The sequence below is a fragment of the Lepisosteus oculatus genome, chromosome 1 (assembly GCF_040954835.1).
Source record: "Lepisosteus oculatus isolate fLepOcu1 chromosome 1, fLepOcu1.hap2, whole genome shotgun sequence".
In the NCBI taxonomy this organism is placed as follows: Eukaryota; Metazoa; Chordata; class Actinopteri; order Semionotiformes; family Lepisosteidae; genus Lepisosteus; species Lepisosteus oculatus.
The window spans coordinates 56,622,342-56,640,230 of NC_090696.1; the positions used below are offsets into that span (position 1 = coordinate 56,622,342).

Below are 17,889 nucleotides of genomic sequence, written 5' to 3' on the forward strand. Positions count from 1 at the left end.
GGTCAAACAAATTCTTCCAGCTTTTTATATCTCTTACATTTTGTGACCTTCATTGCTGTACTAATGACCTGTCTTTGAGGATTTATGACGGCATGCTGTAACAATTTATAACATTTCCCTACAATGTGTCACTGCAAACATTTAGGAGATGCTCCTTTAAAAGTTTCTTGGTATAGTGTCTCTCTTGCAGTTGATCGAGTTCACTCAATCTCTTGAAACTCTGCCTTATTTATGAGCTGTCTCACCTGTGCAATAGATGAGAGATGAATAAATAAAGACCTACCAACAGGCTATATTTTTAAAACAACTTTATAGGATTTAACAATTATAGCCACCCAGGTAAGGCTTGTTTTACCACTAGTGAAGGATTTCAGAGACTTGAAAACAATCCTTATTGTTTCTACTTCAAATGGTGTGTATACACTATAGAAGCAAGTCATATTATTAGAATTAAGTGTTTATGCTTAAAAACATGATGGTCAGTTAAAATATAACTACTAATATTACAGCATGACCTGTTCAATTGAATTTCTCTTGATATTTATACAAATGGGCGGTTATGATAAAGGTGAAAATCAGGAATTCACTGAGCAAATATGTCAATAAGTAAAATAATTATTCATAACCCCAAACTTGTACAGTAAATGATTTCTCCAGAATATACCTGAACGGTTGTTTTAATTAGAGGCACATGAATTCTTTATTCTCTGGCACAGCAAGACACAAACTACACTACACACAACACAACATAATAATACGTTACATTATGTACAGTATTTACATATGTAGTACCCTCTTACGAGGCACCAGTAATGTAGGGGTTGTGCATTTACTGGGACAATTCTTAATTGTAGCAGTAAGTCACAAAATGATTCTTTTGATGGTATTAGAATCCAACCTTGCGGGATAACTCAAACAACGCTCACACACGGGTACTAATACAAGAGAATACATTTATTAATACATAAAATGTGCATATAAACATAACAGATCTTATCGTGAGAGTTAGCAGAATACCAAAAGGTATATATTCAATCACGAAGAGTAACAAATACCAAGATAGACATACGTTCAGTATATCATTCATTTAGACCGTTTCGTAAATGAACTTGGTTACAACTTCTATACTAGATACTCAAAAGCAAGTATATCACTCATAGAAATTACATTGATATCAACTCAGGTTGAGGTAACAATGGAATTCTCGAGTGGTAATGCAGAATGTTGAATACTCATCCAATCTCTGGGGATTCAGATCTCCTGCAGTCACAAAGAAGCAGTGCCAGGCTGGTTGCTGTCCAATTGGCACTCTCTGGCTCAGTGCCTGTGTGATATTCACGGTTCCGCGTGGGGTCGTGCCCCCCGCCACCCCTTCCGTAACCCACACCTGGGGTGCAAACCCGTGTCTCTGGCGTAACACAACAGGGCTCCAACCGTGTGAGCTAAAGGAGACCTCCCTCAGCCCAGACAGCTGAGGATCATGGTACGCGCAGTGAGGGCGCTGACGTCACCACACTAGCTCCACTACACCAGGCAGTGTTGTTGCTGCTTGCAACATGGTTGAAGAGATTCCTGCGATGCGCTGCTGATGCTCTCTGAAAACCAGCTAGTTAGTGTTGGCTGAAACTAGCAAGAGTTTGTGCACAGGATAAAAGTGACTGCGGGTCCCAGCAGGTCAGGAAGAAGACCGGTTCATTCCTGAAGAAGCGCTAGTCCTGAATTCTGATTCAGCTGTCCACAGTTCTGACCTGTTCACGAGGCTTGCTGCAGATGCTAACCTCGGGTGGATCCTTTGGTTACGCGCTGGCAACCTCCATCCTCGACTCTTAGAACAAAAGAAAGTCCTGCACTTGGACACTCTGGCTGTTACGTGGTGGTCCAGACTGAGTCTGAGGATGTTCCAGAGGAGCCCTGAGGCTGAATGTCCAGCAGGCGCGTTGCGAGAATGTCCTGCAATCGGGACCTATGTTCCCTTGGGAACTGTTCTACCCTTCCAAACTGTTCTGCAGGCGCTCTATGTTGCCTGTTTTTACCTGGAGGAAAAGCAGGTCGTTCATTGGTTGAAAGTTTCATGGGCATCAGAGACCCACGTGGGGTTAACCTGCCCTACCAGTTCCTGATTGGCTGATGATGAGTACCCATGCCCTCTGACCTTAGAGTTGTAAACCAACTTTGAATAAGACTCTCCCTTGGAATCCCAGACTTTAAGACACCAGATAACCATTTGTTAGGTTGCTTGAGAATCTCAGCATTTGGGGAGCTGTTCCTTATCAGGACATTCTATCAGCTAGAAAAACACCTTAATTGTGAACCAAATGGAATGGCCTCTCTGCTTTTGCACCACTGAGATGAAAGAGAGAGAGACTGGCAAGGGAGCAGAAAATTTAATTCCTCTATTTTAATTAACCTGGCCGCTACACGTACAAGGCATTTCAGAGGCCTAACATTCTAATCAACCACAAACACACCCAGACTTCTACTAAGTGAGACTCTTAATTAATGCCTATAGAGGCCAAATAAAACATAACGTTCTTTCTAAATAATGAGATACAACCTGCAGTTAAATTTTTCTCTGTACCCCAGGTGCCACAAAACAAATGGGAACCTATCTAACTATTTTAAAAATGCACCTTAAGCAGGAAAGATGTTTCTAACCAAGGTATCTTTAACCCAGGAAACCCAAGCTCCCTAAAAACACAGAATAGCAAGGTCTTTCTAACAAGCTTCAAATACTTACTGTACCTCTAGTAAGGTTCTGTTTGGATGAGCACGAAGTAGGGACTCTCGCTTGGCGCAAGCTTCAAGTTCCAGCTCCTCTCTTCTCTCTATCCTTGTACTCCTCTTCTTGTTCTTCTTTCTTTCTTGTTTCTCCTCTTCTTTTAATGTGATTTTACATTGTGTTTTTCTGTACTGCTCATTGACAATCATTAACCCACAATTTATAGTACTTAGATCAAATCAAGGTAAACTTTACCATAGCATATTATCAAGGGACCCCCACATCTCAACAAACACCCTCTCTTCCTTGAATCATAGATCACAGATGGATACCCTGACATTCTGTTATAGAATTTGCTGATACAATTTGGAATTCAGTGTTCTGTCAATGATTGCAAGCTGTCCAGGCCCTGAGGTGGAAAAGCTGCCCCAAACCATTCCAGTAGCTTTGTGGAAAGCACTGTTGGTAAACTTTAGACAGGAGGCAATGTTTTTTTGGAAAATGTTTTCATTATTATGGACGAACACAGACATCAGCCAGTGGGAATTTGAATAACAGCATTTTAACTACAGTATATATGAAATCCACAACACTACTGGAAAAATCAGGATGTTATTTGGTCCTTCTTGGCATTCTTCCCTGACCACAATAATATACAATACTTTATGCATTTTTTGGCTACAGTATTAGAGTGAAATGTTTTGTTCCTTTTAAAAGATGTTAGCAAGGACCACCAATTATGCTAATGGAATGTGATGTACATATATGTTAATCAGTCAGTGTGTATAAGGATCTACCATTAAAAGTAGAATGTGTAAACATACAACAGAGTAAGGTGGTTCTAAAGTTGCAATGATTTAGTGTCTTGGAAATGCATTATATTTAAGCAATAATTCTGATATAAACCAAAATATCTAATATCAGCTGACATTGTCTGAGAATAAACCTAAACGAAATAAGGTGGTAGCAATTATAATTTCAAGCAGTTGGGATTTAAAAGTAATATAAGAAAGATAACACATGTATTTAATTTAGCCTCTGGAAAGACGTAATAATAATAATAATAATAATTGCTTACACTCATATAGCATTTTTCTGGACACTCCACTCAAAGCACTTTACAGGTAATGGGGACTCCCCTCCAGCACCACCAATGTGCATCATCTGCCTGGATGATGCGACGTCAGTCACACATCAGCTATCAGTGGGGAGGAGAGCAGAGTAATAAAGCCAATTCATTGATAGGGATTATTAGGAAGCAATGATTGGTAAGGACCAATAGAAAACTTGGCCAGGACGCAGGGATAACACCCCTACTCTTTTCGAGAAACACCCTGGGATTTTTAATGAGCACAGAGAATCAGGACCTCGGTTTTACGTCTCATCCAAAGGACGGCACCTTTTTACAGTGTAGTGTCGTTGTCACTATACTGGGGCTTTAGGACCCACATAGGCCGCAGTGTGAGTGCCCCCTGCTGGCCCAACTAACACCTCTTCCAGCAGCAACCTTAGGTCTTTCCCAAGAGGTATCCCATTCAGGTACTGACCAGGCTCATACCTGCTTAACTTTAGTGGGTTGCCAGTTGTGAGTTGCAGGGTGATATGGCTGCTGGCATATCTGGCTCTGGGTGTCATCTTTTAAAATATGACTGCATAGATTATTTCAGACTTCCACAGTAAAAATCATTAACCTCATAACATGATGCCATATATGCTCTTGCTAAAGTAAAGCAAAATGCACTAGAAGCACTACAGTAATGTCAGACCTATCTAACAACAGGTTGCTGTGAGAACCTGATCAGAAAGAAAGATCAATCCCATTTGTGTCCTCTTAAATTTAACATTTGGGTATTTGGGTACTCATGCAATACACTAGCACTCAGTCTTAGTGATTCTATCCTAGTGTTGGCATGTTCTATGAATTTACCTTGTTTCTTGACATGCATCACATTACTTAATTTCTTGGACTTCCCTCCAGATTGCTTTCTCAACTTTTACTTGCTTTCTATGACTTTGTTTATACTGTAGATGTCCTTTGGTACTTTGATTTCATGTGTCCCTGGCTACAACCCTTGTTTGTTTTTCGACTGTAGCTTTGGACTGTGTTTTATACTGGTTGCTCACTTTGGATTGAATTGGATCAGATCAGATTGTAATAACTGTCCACTAAAAGTGGATTTTTTTCTTAACTTTCCCCCATTACAAATCATACAATTAATTTAAATACACAACATACAATTCATCAACAAACATAAAAGAAAAACAACACATCAGGCATTAAAAGCATACAGTACATTCACAGATAAAATGAATCATAATGAATCAAATTAATCATAATACAAATACCTGGTACAAGTATTTAATTAAATAGCTAATTAAAAACAAGCACTGATTGGCGTTCTTAATGATATACTCACAATGTCCATTAAGAGTAAATGCCTTTTCCAAATTACTTGTCTGGCACCAATTTTGAAATACATTCACCTAGTCAAAGTATGCATCATTATATGTAGGATTATCTTTTAAGCAGAAGGCCAACAAGATCCATATCATCAGCATATTTGATCAGTTCAACATTAGCACTACAAACAGTCATCTCATTTGTAGAAACTGAAAGAATCACCTGGGGCAATACACAGCCCTGACTTGCCTCTGTACTTAAAACCAATATGTCTGAATATACTCCATTTAACAAGACCATAGTGGATAATCCATAACAAAGAAAAAAACACAATTCATGTTAAACATAAGAAATCTTTACAAAAGAATGACAGTTTGCATAGTGTTAAAAGCTGAGCTAAAATCAATAAAAATAATGCTTGCAAATGTCTTTGGCTGTTGTAGGTGCCTTGCTAACTCATCAACTAGATTGAGAGTTGCATCCACAGTCCGTCTATTTGCCTTATAGGAAAATTACAATTCATTGAGTTTGTCCCTTGCAGTGGATGTAACGTGGTTGCTACCCATCCTTTCCATGCTCTTGGCCAAAATTGGAGTGAGTGCAACTGGTCTTTAAAATTTGTTCATCCTGAAATTTTAGGCACATTACTGTTAATGTTTTCCATAAGTTTGGGACAATGCGGGCATTAATCAGACTCTGAAATAGCTGAGTAAGAACACCATTAAGATGATAAGAACACAATTTGTGCACCCTATGTCTTAAACAATCAGGCTCCGGTGTTTTAATATTTTCTCCACTCCACTCCACTCAAAGCACTTTACAGGTAATGAGGACTCTCCTCCACCACCACCAATGTGCAGCTCCCACCTGGATGATGCAATGGCAGCCAGAGTGCACCAGTACACTCACCACACATCAGCTATCAGTGAGGAGGAGAACAGAGTAATGAAGAGAAGAACAAAGTAATGAAGCCAATTCATAGATAGAGATCTTTAGGGGGCCATGATTCATAAAAGCCAGGTGGGAAATTTGGCCAGGATGCTGGGGTAACATCCCTACTCTTTTCAAGACATGTCGCTGAGGTTTTTAATGACCGTGGAAGGTCAGGACCTCAGTTTTACATTTCATCGGAAGGACAGCCCTACTAATACCTCTTCCAGTAGCAACTTTAGTTTTTCCCAGGAGGTACTGACCAGGTGCAGACCTAGTTACAGTAGCTTCAGTGGTTGCTAGTTGTAAGCTGCAGGGTGTTATGGCAGCTATGATTCATGATTGAAAACTTTAAAGCAACAAAACAGTGTAAGGGTCTAAATACTCTAGCAAGACACTGTAAACATATATATATGAATAGAAATCTTACAACATGTATTAATATATGCAGCATCTTTTTTCTATTTTCTGCATAAGTTGTGTCAAAATAATCAGGCTTTCTTCAGTTATTTGCTGCAAAATAAAATGTCAAAAACAGTGAAAACTTTTGGGTATATGAATGTCAGGGGGTTTTGTGTGCTTGGACCTATTTTTCTACCAGAAATAAAACATAAAATGTTCAGTTAAGTATTGATAAAATCAGCTTATTCTGTGCATTTTTGCTGACATGAATGTATTATTTATACTGCTAGTTGGAGTGTTAATAATTATTTTTTGACCATTGTTAGCTTCATTCTTTCATGCTGCATCTAAATAAACTTTGTTATCTCTTGCAAGATTATATACATGTGTTGAGTATTTATCATGCTTAATAACAGCATTACAGGATACGAATAATAATGTATTCCATTCCACATTCTGTTTTACTGTTATTAACAGTGTTAATAAGGACTGTTAGGCTTTTTCCACAGGCCCACTTGAATATTCTCTTGGCTTGCATAAATTGCCAAAGTGACAGTGTATTGTTTTTGAAAAGTTATATCTTAGTTGGAGTAAATAATTTCTACATAAAAAAAAACTGCAGGGAAGATGAATTCTGCATAATTAACACATCACATAGTGACATAGTTAAGCAGAAATAACATACTGTGTGATTTCATATCTTGGGAAGCAAAGGATATAATCATCTTGTAGAATAATTAAATGTGGACTTTTGGTTAAAAAAAGATTAAGTAGAAAGGAATTTCTGTAGTCTCTTACTTATTTTGCACATGACAGATTTGCAGCGCCACCTGGTGGCAGTACACTCAAAGGCTAAATATTGTACCTATATATCTCTGAATTCTGTCACTGTGGTCTTTTTTTGGACTGTGGGAGGAAAGCGGAACACCCAGAGGAGTACCCAGAGATTTGTTCCCTGTGTTTCATGCAAATACAGGAAAAAAATACAAACTCTATGCAGGCCAGGTACATAAGTGCAGCAAAGAAGCAATGTTAAACACTATGCCACCACACCATCCTCCCATCATTCCTGAATTCTAATTAAGTTTGTAAGATCCCTGGTTGCAATCTCATTTCCTGTTGCTGAAGATGGCAATGGACTTAAATTTAAAAAGAGAAGGTCTTGTTTGAACAAAGAATTCTTTGAAATAACAACAGGGACAATTGATTGCACTAAATGTGGGGTTGGCAGCCAATGAGAAGGGGTATGCCAAGCACTTGTTAAAAATAGCCTTACTTGGATTAATAAAAATGTAATATTAAAATATAATAATAATTTTCCCCTTGCTGAGTTCTTCAGTCTCAGGCTCGAAGCACTGTTTGAAACTGCCTGTGTTTCAAGGCAAGATTGAGAAACAAGAAGGTTTACAATTTTCACTATTAAGTACAAAGACTTTCCTGATGAATAATGCAATTAACATTTACTGTGGAATGGCCAGTGTGATGCAATAATCTTTACGTATCACTTCTGGTTTTCTGACCTTAGCAGGGGCACTGTCAGTCATCACAGAAAATATTTGATGTTCCACTTTTCTCAAAATAAAAAAATGTCTAAGCTATATTTTTCCCTGTACTTGTGCTATGGATGGGTTTTAGGCTGCACAGTTCTTCATCTGAATCACATTTTCTTGCAAGAATTGCAAATTTGTCACATTGTTTATATCCATGCACTCAAGAGTACAAACAACAGACTTTATGTTAAATAAATCCATCTGTCTAGAAGGGCTGAAATTAATGAACATAACTTTTCTTTCTTAACTGCGATCATGTCCAAAATGTTTTCCTTTATGCATAAGTGTGAAAAATGTTATCAGCATCAAAGATTGCAAGTTTTGGTATGAAAACAATAGGTTAGCACTGCAAAAAAGCTCAAGCACAGAACCATCTACAGATAGGGTTACAGGACTGGCTTTCCGAACCTGATGGGGGTGCCAATGAGGATGACTTCAGTCTTGTCACAGTTAAGATGAAGGAAGTTTTGAGTCATCCAAATTTTTATGTCAGAGATGCAATTAGATAGAATAGAGACAGCCACATCAGTGTCAGGTTTGGTATGGATGTATATTTGAGTATCATCAGCATAAAAATGAAAGCTGAGGCCATGTGATCTTAAAAGATGACCAAGTGGGAACATGTAAATGCTGAAGAGCAAGGGGTCCAGTATTGAGCCCTGAGGAACACCAGACTTAACAAGACCAATTTCAGACCTGTACCCATTAAGAGAGACAAAGTGACAGCGATCAGTGAGGTAAGATTTGAACCATTTGAGAGCAGTGTCAGAAACTCCAAACACAGTCTCAAGACGAGAAAGGAGGATGTTATGGTCAACAGTGTCAAAAGCAGCACTGAGATCAAGAAGGATGAGTATAGAAACAGAGCCAGAATCAGAACCTATTAGGAGATCATTAGTGACTTTGACCAGGGCAGTTTCTGTGCTGTGAAGTTGACGGAAGCCAGATTGGAGGGGTGCAAAAAGGATGTTTGTCATGAGGTGGTTATGTAACTGAAGTGTGACAGCACGTTCTAGAATTTTAGCAAGAAAGGGTAAGTTGGAGATGGGGCGAAAATTGTTAAGATTGTCGAGAGCCATGTTAGACTTTTTTGGCACGGGGGTAATGGCAGCAGTTTTGAGCACAATGGTACAATGCCAGTGCTCATGGATTCATGTATAATATTGAGGACAATGGGACAGAGAGAAGAGAAACAGGACTGAAATAAAGTGGTGGGAATGGGATCTAAAATAGAAGTGGTGGGTTTCATGCGTGTAACTAGTTTATTGAGGGATGCTGAGTCAAGAAGACAGAAGCTGGAGAGAAGGGAACCAGAGAAGTTGGATGAGGAGGGAGGAGGTGCGGAAATGATATGGGTAGTGGGAAGAATGTGATGCCGGATGTTGTCAATCTTAGAACTAAAGAAATCTAAGAATGTGTTGCAAAGTTATGATGAGGCAGGTAATGTGGTGGGGCAGTTTGGCTTGGGCAGTCTGTTGATGGTGGAGAAAAGATGTCTTGGGTTGTTTTGGTGATTTTCAATGATGAGAGAAGTAGGTGGATCTAGCAGACTCTATAGTAACCTTATATTCAGATAAGTAATCTCTCCAAGCCTGATAATGTACATTTAGGCCAGAAAGACACCACCTACGTTCAAGTTTGCGAGAGGCTTCCTTCATGGATTGCAGATGGTCATTGTACCAGGGGGCAGGGTGAGAGAAGGAGATTGTTCGAGTTTTTAAAGGAGCAAAGGTGTCGAGGGTATATAAAAGAGCACTGTCAAGTAACTCTAGAGGTTCAGAGGAATGGAAACAAGATAAGGACCTTGAGCAGAATACAGGGTTTCTCCTAACAGTGCAAAAGTTTAAGTCATGTGGTGTTGTTGTTACCCCACCAAATTAACTGGGGAATATATAGTATATATTGAATACACAGTTGGTGATTGGCCAAGAGGTCATCAGGTGGAGTGGGTCTCCATGACCTGCCAGACCCTGATTGGTTGGTCATTTTTAGATGATTGACAGCTCTCTGGGACTTTAATACCATTGTCCACATGTGCCTATGGCTGTCTGCCAGGAGTGGGTATCCATCATGGGAAACATTGTTGTGGGTTGTGTCAAGTCAATGTCATGAGAGGTGCTAGTTAACAAACAAGCTCATCTCATTCCAGCATGCAAGGACCAATAGGCTATTCTGTCACTCAGACTACAGAGAGGGGCCTGATTGAAAATCCGTAGCAACATTTAATTATATGGTTTTTTAATAATCATGGCTGCTACAACCTTATTTAGAATATTGTGCTTCTTTTTAATTAAAAAGAACAACAATGATTCCTTGTCTCAGGGGATCGTCATACATAAACAGGTTAAACTGTGTTCTTGTTGAATTCAAAGTACAAATAAACTTTTCAGCATCAGTTAAGGAAATTAATGGTCTTAAATGGGTAGTATTGCGTAGACAGTATAAAGACACCTGTAACATTTTAAACGGGAGTCTTAAAGGACATTTAATTGAAAAAGAACAATATCCTGCCTACAATTCCTCATCATATGTTAAAAAAAGACATTGGAGAGCTCATTATTGATCCATGGGTAATGAGACTAGAATTGTCCAATTTAAATAATTGTTGTACAGTAGAAAACTATTTAACATCACCTCCGTTGTATCATAGGTAAGTAGCAATTATTTCTATTGCTTTTCCTCTTTAGTTTTAGATAGGAAATTCAGCAGTATAGAGTAAGATAGGCCAGAATTAGCATTAGATTGGGCAAATGATCAAGCCAAGGATCAGTTCAGGGTTTCTCATCCAATATATAATATAAACCACTGAAGGAGAGTATCAGAAATGCCTATAGTATTGATGGTATTTTTTTCAGTCAGTCTAGTACACTGATGTTGTTCCTCACTCCACACCTCACTCAATTCTAATAGAATGGGAACATTGATAAACCAGAAACAACAGCCAACAAATTGCTAGGTACTTTAATAAGGGGTGTATCAGTGCTTTGCTAAAACTGAGCAGAAAATTCTAGAGCTTGTTCCTAAATGATAGTCCAAAAATAATTTAGAAACTGGTATAACGTCAAATAGAAAGCTAGGTACTGTATATCACTGATGTTCACATGATACCTACACAAAATAATTATCTCACTTTCAGTAAACCAGGTAATGATTATTTCACTCTTTTTCAAGTGGTACAGTAGCCCATCAGAGTTGACTGAATATATAAAATGAGTCATAAATAAAGTTATAATAAAAGGTAATCTAATGGTGATAGTTGAGTGAACATTACACTGCTGTGCAAAGGTATTATATATTAGAATTTACTATATATATATAACTTATAAATAATATATATAATTTTGTTATGAATATGAGAGAAATCACTCAAAGACTCAATGTGTTTTCTACAAATATTAAAAAAAAATATACAGTTTAGTTTGGGTGAAAAGAAACAAAGCAAAACTTTGAATTATCTTGAGTTATTAACATGAGATTAACAGTTCCAAATACACCATATCTTAGCAGCCAATAATAAGTGTTACATTGGCTTATCCATTGCATCTACCAATCAAATCTAATTTATATTGTTTGCTGTTCCTCGTTAATAACGTACTTTGTCCCTTTCTACACATCTGTAAAGCCTAAGCAAAACTATTACATTAGCATTTCAGTAGACAATTGCCATAGGACTACCTACAAAGGAATCTTGTTGAATAAAACAATGCTGTGGCAGCCTAGTTTATGAACTAACTGTAGTAACACCAAACCAGAGGCTGCCAAACAGCATCTTATAGTTGGAAATACCGTCATGGGGTGACACAGAATTGACACAGAATGGCAAAAACCTGCCAAGGCACCTAAGTGCCGTAAAGCAGTAACCGCCAAACAAAAGCCCATCAGCGTCATAAACCCAAAGAGACACTATGTGTGACATAACACTTTTCAATAAATCCTCCTGCTCATTTCTTCAGTTGCCACTGTAAGGTTTTGTACACAAATCCCTGTGACTGTCCAAGTTATATGGGGCTTGTCACAACTTCAAAATGTCAAAAACCTTTGCAATACAGTACAAAACAAATTATTTAAATATTGCACATGTCATACTTTCCTTTTTTAACAGAATAATATCCTGTGGACAGTGCAATGGAGCAGTGATTAGCATTGTTACCTTGCAGTGTTGGGGAGCTGGCTTCAATTCCAAACATGAGGTGCTATCTGCATGGAGTTTGTATGTTCTATCCCGGGTTCGAATGAGTTTCTTCCAGGTGGACCAGTTTCCCTCCAAAGTCCAAAGACACACTAGTAGGTTATTTGGCTTTTGAATATATTGGTCCTAGTCTGAATATGTGCACGTTTGTACCTGTGTGTCCTGTGATGGACTGGTGTCCCATCCAGGGTGTATCCTGCCATGTGTCTGTTGCTTGCTGGGATGGACTCCAGCTCCCCCATGACCCTGTATTGGAAAGAGCAGTAAGAAAATGGACTGATGGGTAAATCTGTTATAAATGTGCCTGCCATGAATACATAATGTCATGTGTATATGCAGAGTAGTTTAATTGTGCACCTCATTCAGATAATAGTTGTCTGTTAAATTAACTATCAAATTAAAACTATTTTTTATAAAATAGAAACCCTATAGTAATTAAGAAATTGATTTATTACAGAAAATCCAAACCATGTTGGCCTCAGACCTGTAATGAAATGAGTTATTATTCTTGGCCTACATACAAAATTATCAAAACAGCACTTTCGAATTACAGTATAATAGGTAATACTGTACATTGTGTAAGAGGACACGGGGAAGGGTCATCTCTAACAGGTATTTCCAAAACGAAACACTGAAAATGCTAGAGATTGACCTTAGCAAGATGGCGGACAAAAAGAATCAGCTGACCAGTAGATGGAAGGGGTCCACCTTAAGAAACAATGAGACACAGCTGAGACGCATCAGGAACCGGAATATAAGTGCCCCGGAGGCAGTGAACAGGGCGGAAGCCGGTAAGGTGAATGCGTTTTGGAGGAAAAGAGGTGCATGTTAAGGATCGGGCTAAGGAACAACGAACTACTGCAAGGAGAAAGGCTTATGGATTTTGGATTACGGACACTAGTTTAGGATACATCGCGGATTGGCTTTAGTACGAACTTTTGGAACTCGGAACGGATCAGGACTAAGGGAACGGATTACGGACTGTATTAGGAAGACAGTTATTGGAAGAAACGCCACGGATCTGAGGACAGTAAAGTGTGGTGTAAGTACTACCTTCGTTTACATAAACTATCCCCCGGAGACACCACAATTGGTGGAGGATGCGGGCAGCTCCCGCTCGGGTTTGAGAATCAAAGAGAGCAAGTTTTTTTTTTGTGTGCGGGTTTCACTTTGCGCATGTGAAGAAAAGCTATGGAAGAATTAATACAGCAGTTGTCCCAGGCCACCCTCGCCCAATTCCAAGCATTAAAAGGACAACGAGAAGCTATCGAAGCGCAACTGGAGGCGAACCAAATCCAAAAAGAAACCAACGAACGAATTATAGAGGAGCAAAAATTAATACGCGCAGAGTTGTACAGGTTAAGGGAAGAAATCTGGCAGGCCCCGGTAGCGGGGAGAGGCACCGCTCAGGAAGAACAAATTACGCTAGAAAAGATGACTGAGCTTGATGATGTGGAAGCGTATTTAACCACCTTTGAAAGAACTGCAGCTCGAAATGCATGGCTCAAAGAGCAATGGGCTGGGAGAGTAGCCCCTTATTTAATTGGAGAAGCCCAAAAGGCATATTATGATTTAAAAGAAGAAGATGCAGAGAATTATGACTCTGAAAAACGAAATATTGGCAAGACTAGGGGTAACCATGGCAATACGAGCAGTCCGGTTACACAATTGGAACTACCAGATGAACAAGCCTACGAGGTCTCAGATGTTTGACCTGGTACATCTGGCAAAGAAATGGCTCCAGCCAGAAGAATTAAACCCAGGACAGGTGGTAGAAAGGGTGGTGTTGGATCATTTCGTGAGGAGTCTGCCTGTGCACCTGAAAAGGAAAGTAAGTGAAGGGGATCCCCAGACCCTAGATCAAGCCGTGGACTGGGTGGACAGACACCATGCCACAGAGGCCCTGATTAGGGAGAGAAAAGGGGACTTTCGGAGGGAGGAGAGAAGAGCCCCAAGAGTCTGGAAACCGAAATAAAGTATCGGCCAATAAAGTATAGTGATTATCGGGAACCTATACAGTTAAAAAAAAACCCTTCGGGGGAAGTCTGACTCAAGGCCCCGGCCATGGGAAGAAACCCGGCGAAGTTTTTATTGTCAGGAAGAAGGGCATTTAGCCAGCTATTGCCCCGGCCTGCCCAAACCCATGCAGGTAGACCCCAGAGATGAAGCCCTATGCAACTACCTTACAGCGGGGGTCCCGACCCGTGAGGATCCCCATCTTATGAAAATCGAGATAGAGGGAGAACCTATCGAGGCCTTATTGGACTCTGGCAGTGCGGTGACCCTGGTGACCCCTACAATACTTCCGGGAGAACTAGAGATTCCGAGAACAAAGGGAATACCTATTACTTGCATTCACGGGGACACCAAAGACTATCCGACGGTCGAATTGAGCATCTCTACAGAACAGGGGACATACCACTCAACGGTAGGAGTGGTTGGGCAGTTGCCATACCCTGTCATACTGGGACGAGACTGTCCCCATTTCCTCCAGATTTGGAACACGATCCAATCAGCTAGGCCAAGACCAATCCCCTGGCCGGAAGACAGTGGTGACGCCCCTACCGACGACCCTGATGAGACGGACCCACAAGAAAGCGGAACTGAACTTGGAGTTGAGTTTGGAAATATGGAACTACCGAATGGGAACCCCCAGAACGTCGGGGTAAGTTTGGGACGGCCCAACTAGAAGATGGGAACTTGAGACATGCGTGGGGACATGTCAGGAAAATTGATGGGGAGTGGTGTACTGATCCTAACACAGTGAGTTACCCATATTTTATGACAAAGAATAATCTCCTTTATCAAGTGCAGCAGAAGGGACAGGAAGAAGTGGAACAACTCCTTATTCCCCGGCCCTACCAGTTGAAGCTCCTCAACTTGGCCCATAGCCACCTCCTGGGTGGGCATCTGGGGGTAAAGAAGACATCCGAGAGACTCCTCTCTAGGTTCTTTTGGCCAGGGATCTATAAGGCCATCGAGAAGTACTGTCGGGAATGCCCCGACTGTCAGAAAAGTGCGCCACAACCTTATTATAGGAACCCTTTGATTCCCCTCCCAATTATTGAAACCCCCTTCGAACGGATTGGGATGGATTTGGTGGGGCCCCTGATCAGAACCACCAAGGGTCACCAATATATTCTAGTAATAGTAGACTATGCTACCAGATACCATTGGTATCTGGTAGCATAGTCTACTACCATACCGAAGCCATTCCGTTGAGAGCTGCCACCGCCAAAAACATAGCTAGGGAGCTAGTACAACTGTTCGCTCGAGTCGGAATTCCTAAAGAGATCCTAACTGATCAAGGAACACCTTTTATGTCGAAAGTCATGCTAGACTTATGTATGCTACTGGGTATACAGCAGATCCGAACCTCTGTTTATCACCCTCAAACCGATGGTCTAGTAGAACGTTTTAATAAGACCCTGAAAAGCATGCTTAGGAAGACGATGCAAAAGGATGGGAAAAATTGGGATCAGCTGCTCCCGTATCTCATGTTTGCGGTTCGAGAAGTACCGCAGGCTTGGACTGGATTTTCCCCCTTTGAATTATTATACTCTCGGAAACCACGGGGCCTATTGGACGTGGTCAAAGAATCGTGGAAACATCAACCTTCCCCTTTACAAACTATCATTGAGCATGTGGAACAGATGAGAGAAAGAATAAATGTTATTGTTCCCTTAGTGAAAGAAAACCTGGAGAAAGCCCAGGCTCAACAACAACAAATTTATAATAGGGGAGCAGTTGCGAGGGAATTTCAGATTGGGGACAGAGTACTGGTGCTAGTTCCAACCCCAGAGTGTAAATTCTTGGCATCCTGGCAGGGACCTTTGAAGTGGTGGAAAAGGTGGGGCCAGTCAACTATAAGGTCAAGCAACATGACAGAAGACGGCAGCATCAAATCTACCATGTCATTTTGCTGAAAAACTGGCATGGCTCCGAAGTGCTGCTCACCCACTTTTCCCCAGACCCTCTGGAAGAAGAAACGGGTGCGGTAGCCGTGGGAGACCTGGCTCCGGCACAAAAACAGGAACTACAAGAATTCCTATCCCAAAACAAAGATGTTTTTCCCGGACACCTGGTCGAACCCACCTTATACAACATAAGATTGTCACGGAACTCGGGGAAAAAGGTAAGGCTACCCCCATATCGAGTACCAGAAATCAAAAGGAAATTGATTAAAGAAGAGGTGGGTAAAATGCTGGAGATGGGAATAATTGAGGAATCCCATAGTGAGTGGGCTAGCCCGATAGTTCTGATCCCCAAGCCGGATGGAACTATCCGATTTTGCAACAATTTCAAAAGGTTAAATGAGATCTCGCGGTTTGATGCATACCCCATGCCCCGTATAGATGAACTAATCGAGCGATTAGGTAACGCACGATACATCAGCACCCTTGATCTTACGAAGGGATATTGGCAAGTGCCGCTGGCCAAAGAAGATAAAGCCAAAACTGCTTTTGCCACACCTGAAGGACTATATCAGTATAGGGTCCTACCCTTCGGTTTGCATGGCGCTCCCGCAACATTTCAAAGATTGATGGACCGAATTCTGAGACCGTATCGGGATTTTGCAGCCGCCTACTTGGATGACGTTGTAATCCACAGCACGACCTGGGAACAACATCTACAACACCTGGAAGCAGTAACTGGAGCGTTGCGAGCAGCAGGATTAATGGCCAACCCAAATAAATGTTGTCTGGTGGCTAGGGAGGCCAATTACCTGGGTTATACGATCGGGAGAGGATTGATCATGCCCCAAGATCAGAAAGTACAATTAATCAAGAACTGGCCCAAACCAGATACAGATGCAGCCATTCAAACTGAGCGGTACAGACACTTACCTCAGGTAATTGGCTGCGGTGTCGCGTATCATGACGCGGTGCGTGATTGGTTGACCGACAGGGGCACTCGTGGTCCGTTGGTCTGTCATAGAAAGACTTACTGTAAACGTCTTTACTGTGCCCGTTGTAGATATTGAATTTTACAACTGAAGGGAAATCTTAGTAGCTGAGCATAAAAAGAATATGAGCATACTGTAACACGTGTGAAGGCCATAAACGATATTAATATTTGGAACATAAACATACAGTATATAGCTGGTCTTGGTACTTTAAAGAAAAAAATACACACCAGTATTCCATTTCTTCCTAAACATTTTAAGCTTCGAAGTCTTTAACTAACGTGATACCGGAGTCAACATGCATACTTTTAGAATTTGATTAAAAGGGAATATAATATGGAATCGCGTATCTAAAGAATTTAATAACGGTATGATTATATTCGTGTGCTGCGACAGGGCTGTGTAGGGCTGTTTTGCCTGTCTGTTCATGCGAGCTGTCTTGTAGCCTACTGGTCTAGGTGCGTGACTAACAACGCACAGGTTGTGTGTTCGAATCCAGCTGGTGCTGGACTTTTCTTTTAACAAACATTTCTTCGAAAAAATAGAATAGTGATATTATGGACAATCAATTGACTTTTATATTTCAAAATATCGCAACATGATCGATTCTAAGTCATTTTTGATAACAATGAATAGTCACCTTCTTCCCTTCTGGCAGCGGTTCCTGCTTCTATTGTGTGTGTGTGTGTGTGTGCAACAGAGTAAATTTTTATAGAGAAATGGAGGCTTGACAGTATGCGTTACAATATAAACATTTATATTGATTTAAATCATGTTCTGATTTAAATCGCA

The 17,889-nt window shown here is 40.5% G+C and overlaps 1 long non-coding RNA gene across 1 annotated transcript; it reads right to left on the reverse strand.

Moving 5' to 3' along the window:
- Positions 1-933: 933 nt before the first annotated feature.
- On the reverse strand, positions 934-11,216 carry LOC138239240 (uncharacterized). The gene is made up of 2 exons (XR_011189724.1): positions 2,743-11,216; positions 934-2,033 (listed from the first exon to the last, which is right to left on the reverse strand). It is a non-coding gene; the product is annotated as an uncharacterized lncRNA (long non-coding RNA).
- Between the last annotated feature and the right edge of the window lie 6,673 nt (positions 11,217-17,889).